The sequence below is a fragment of the Globicephala melas genome, chromosome 5 (assembly GCF_963455315.2).
Source record: "Globicephala melas chromosome 5, mGloMel1.2, whole genome shotgun sequence".
Taxonomy (NCBI): domain Eukaryota; kingdom Metazoa; phylum Chordata; class Mammalia; order Artiodactyla; family Delphinidae; genus Globicephala; species Globicephala melas.
This window is the reverse complement of record NC_083318.1, coordinates 100,735,088-100,739,855: the sequence shown is the minus strand read 5'-3', so window position 1 is coordinate 100,739,855 and position 4,768 is coordinate 100,735,088. Positions and strand designations below refer to the sequence as shown.

At 39.9% G+C, this 4,768-nt stretch overlaps 1 pseudogene; it reads right to left on the bottom strand.

Annotated features, from left to right (window-relative positions):
- Positions 1-3,095: 3,095 nt before the first annotated feature.
- Positions 3,096-4,409, bottom strand: LOC115864410 (STAM-binding protein pseudogene; annotated as a pseudogene).
- Between the last annotated feature and the right edge of the window lie 359 nt (positions 4,410-4,768).

Below are 4,768 nucleotides of genomic sequence, written 5' to 3'. Positions count from 1 at the left end.
TCAATGCCTTGCAAAACATTGACGTCTCATTTTAGAAGAACAAAATGTTCCTTGTGATGACATGGAGCATGCCCTCATGATCTACACTTCATCCATCATTCAACTAAAAAAGAAGTATAGAAATAAGAAACGTTACTGAGGCCTATTAACATTTTAAAAATTTAAAAATCTTATTTCTGTTGAGTTTGATTAGCTCCTGCCCCAGAAAAAAGCTTCATGTCGACGTCCTTAGTGAGGAGAGACAAGAACAGATGAATGGCTTTCTTCACGCTTCTTGTTGGGTGAATCAGTCATGCTCCAGGGTCATGTTGAGTTTGCCATTTTTGTACAAAATCACTTAATAAATTGATTGGCACCTTATCTCGGTGTCAGTGTCACTCCACTTTTAGAGATGTCCAAACTGTTTAAAAATCAAAAACAAACCATGGAGGACAACTCGGTGAGAAAGAGTTTGTTCTAGCTGAAGATCAAAGGGAGACAGATGACTGCTGTATATACGTGATGTTACCAGAGGAGAAGCACAGTGATTTAGTCAGTGCATATGGTCAGAGCTTCTTGGCTGGCCTCAGTGAACAGTGAAAGCAGCTGGAGACTAAGCCAGGACAAGCATCTACAGAAAATCAAAGTGACATGTTCTAAGGAAAACGAGATTTTCAGCATTAGGAAGGTGAATATTAGAATGTGACTTCATATAAACTATTTTTTAGAAAATTAATGAACCTAATTCTGGGTATGTTAAAGGAAAAAAAAAGAATCCATTTAAGTGGATAAGTGTTATGAAGTATAAAGCAAAATATGATCACATTAACAATATGATACCTTAAGCTGGCATGGTCAGGAATTTTAAAAGAGCTATCAATAAATTGTCAATCTTGAAAAAAAGATCCTGTGGCCAAATTTTAATTTATGAGTATTTTATTAGCTTGGACTCAGTGTCTGAGTTTTCCACACATGGTCAGTTAATGAATGTACAATGTATTTGGTTGTATAATTTATTGCAAATATGCTGGGGAAGATTTAGGTAAAACATTAAAGAGTCAGTATGAAAAGCAACATTTTAACCTTATAGGGGTTATTCTCTTGAATGATTTGATCATAAACTATGTCATATATGGAGAAAATTTTCAGGACATAAGTTCCATTCAGGATATAACTGTAACTTTAAGTAGTTTCCCAATTTGATTTTTTTTTTTGTCTGACACTCTTCTTGATAAGGTTGTAGGATGACTTTATGTAATCTCATTCTTTTCTGTAAAGCAGTCACTTCAAAAACACAAAGTACCCATTGTGAGAAGCCCAGCCGTGGAAGCAGTGATTGGGTATGATGACTTCAGACTACGCTCCAACCATGCTTGTCTATGCAGGATGCTATGGGCTTGGGTTAGGGGAAGCTAAAAGTCATAATGAAAGCAAACTGTGAGCAGCTGTTCCCAAAGTTACTATGTGTTTGGTTTGGACTTCTGCTTTCATGAATTCCTAGAATTCATTTGCAAAATGGTAAGTAAATTTTGCATTTCAAATCTGAACAAAGCATCCAAGGAAAAGAATCCTTAAAAGTAGTGTGACATTGTATTCTATGAAATCTCCAACCACAGAGCCTGCATGCCTGCACACTATCCTATGTTCTATTTGACTTAAAAAATTTTTTTTTTAATGATACTGGTATTCTTCTCCAGATGGTATAAGCTCTAAGTACAGGGATTCTGTCTTATTTACTCTAGCATCTAATACCGCGTCAGGCACACAATAGTTGTTCAAAAATATGTGTCAAATATTCATCATATGAATAATTATAATTTAGGATGGCTTAAAAGTTAGAGCTAATGGATTTCTTTTCCTTCAAACCTCTTCTCCTAATCTTTCTTATCTTAGTAAATGGTAACAGTTATTACCCAATTGTTAAGCAGAAACCTGGGCACTGCCCTTGATTCTTTCCTTTCCCTCATCCCCCCTATTTAACAAGCCCTGTAGTTGCTGTCTTGGGTCCGTCCTCCACTCCACATCAGCACCACTGTTGTGGAAGCCTGAGTCATGTCATTTCTTGCTTGGACCTCCTCAATGGTACCCTCACCAGTTTTTCTGCTTTTACTCTTGCCTTTCTTTAATCTGTTCTCTTCACAGCAGCCAGAATGATCTGAAAGCACAAATGGATCATAATATTCTACTGCTTATACCCTGCAATGGCTTCCTGCCAACTTGACAGACAATCCCCTTCCTTACCAGGGTCTACAAGACCCATCTGGTCTGGTCCTCACCTCCCTCTCCAATCCAGTCTTGATCAAGCCTTCCATTCCTTCGTTATAATCCAGCCGTGTCTGTCTTCTTGCAGTTCGCCATGCTTCCTCCACCTCTCAGCTTTTCTTCCTGCGCTTTCTTCTACCTGGAATGAACTTCCTCCTAGTCTTTGAATGGCTGGTTTCTCACCCTTCCAGTCTCACTTCTCCTTTGAGAAACCTCCCTTGAACCCCCGCCTGAGTAGGTGTCCCTTCACAGCCCCTCCTCAAGCACTTCAAATGCTTTGCATGTTTTTTTTTTAATATGTATAGTTGTTATTTTATTGTAGAAGAAAAAATATCCCGAAATATTTGTTAAATAACAATAACTCCTGACCAAATCATTCTTCAGGGTTCTTGGGCCTCACCATCTGGTCAAATGCAGTGAGCTCTCCCTCAGCCTTATGATAAGCTTCATTAATATTGCCATAAACCATAGAAAAACCCAAAGATTTTCTAAATGGCTTCCAAATTTCTGCATAGATGCCCTTAATTAGTCCAAAGGTAAACAATAAACAAGTTGGCAGAGAAATTAGAAGGATCTCTGAGAGGGAAAAGATGTTAACAATTGGTGAATCTAGAACAAAGGGTATATAGGTGTTCATTATAACATTTTTTCAACTTAATTTTTTAGTTATAGGCAGACTGAAAAGTTGCTTTAGCATGATCATGCTATTTTCCAGATGTGCCTAAAAAACATATTCAATTATTTCTTTTCAAACCAGAAATAGAAAATCAGTTCTCCCCCAGGTGATACATTCTATTCTGTTTTAAAAAGCTTCCAGAGCTTTCTGGAAAGTTTACATTATGGGGCTACAGTACGATGATATGGTTTTATAGTTCTTGGGAAGTGTCTGAGTCAAACTCTCATCAAAAGTCTGTGATGGTCACTGCTCTGTCCACAACAGTCACGTGGCTGCAGCTACAGAAGAGAGGTGGATCCTTGCTGTGTGGATGAAATCCTTTCTGGTGACAGGAAGAAATCTCCTCTAGTCCATGGTCAGTTAGTCTAAAGAATCCAGTTTCCTGGAACTTGGGGGAACAAACAATGGCTATCGACTCTGGCAACACCATCTGGTAGGAGCAGTGAGCGTGTAGGTCAACACTGGAGAGGAAGGCAGTCTGCGTGGGATGAGTGTGAATCCAGCCCAGTGTGATGCCCTGCTGATCTTGTATGAGGAAAAGCTCTTCTTCGTTCTCGGTGTTGCAATAATCAGACCCAGCACTTTGCTTGGAGATGAGGATATGGGTAATGGTAAATTCATTCCTCATCAGTTTTCCACAGAGAATTCCACGTGTCTCTACTACCCGGACAGTGTTGGCACTGGCTAACTGGAGAAACTGTGGGCAGAGCTTCCCAGGTACCACCATGTGGCGCAGTCCATCAATTGTAGGAACTTCCGAGTTGCTCAATGCTCCAGGTTTCAAGGATCTACCCACTACAGGTGGCTTGGCAGGCCTTACAGTTGTATTACAGTCCGAAGGCTGTGTGTATATAACAGGTGCCGTGGGGAACACATCTAGGGAGGGCTTCTCTAAGTCAGGTACCAGTGGGCCGTCCAGGCCAGGTTCCACTTTCCCAAACTCCTGTAAAATTTTCAGTCATTCTTTTTCTAGTTCCTGGTTCTGGATCATCTCCTCAAAGGCATGGAACTGTTGCTGCTCCAACTGTTGCTGCTTCTGTTGTGCCACCCTCTGTCTTTCCTTTTCCAGCTCTTGCTGGATGGCTACGTTTCGGGCAAATTCTTCCTCTTCCTTCTTTTTTTCTTCATTATAGTCTATATATTCTTTGGTATATCGTTTTAACAGTTCTGCTTTCAGCTCTTCTGCTTTGGGAAATGCAATCTCCTTTAATTTCTTTACTGTGTCTTTCTTTTCAGGAATGACAGCCGATTTGTAATCTCAATGCTTTGGTAGTTTCTCAATAAAAAGCGTGATATACTTGTTATAGAGGATGAACGCATGTTCAGTGTTGCCTTCCTCAGAGTAAATAGATGTCATTTGTATAATCTCCACTCCAGAGCGGAAGTACCAACGGGGTGGAATGTCTTCGTTTATCTAGACTGCGCTACCCATCTGGGAGAGAGCCCTCACCCGGTCTTCGGGTGGGAGGCTCACATCTCCACGGTCAGACATCAGGACCAAGAAGTTCTGTCCCCTCGGACAACACTCGGCGCTTCCGGAACAGCTTTGCATGTTTTTATAGTCCCATCACTATTTGCAAAAATTAATAATTTGTTTATTATCTATCTTCGCTAGAACTTTGGAACTTTGTTTACTATAGCACCCAGTACAATGCCTGATATATATTATGTGATCAGTAAATATGAAAAATTAATTGAGTGATAGAACATCCAACTAAGTATTTTATATGTATATATAGTGCAGAGGGGAGGTAAATGGGAAAGTTTTCTTTCGGTTTAACCATAACCCTTTCTCCATTAACCCACTTACTAAGCACCAAATACGTGAAAGCTATTCTGAGGCTGTTGTGA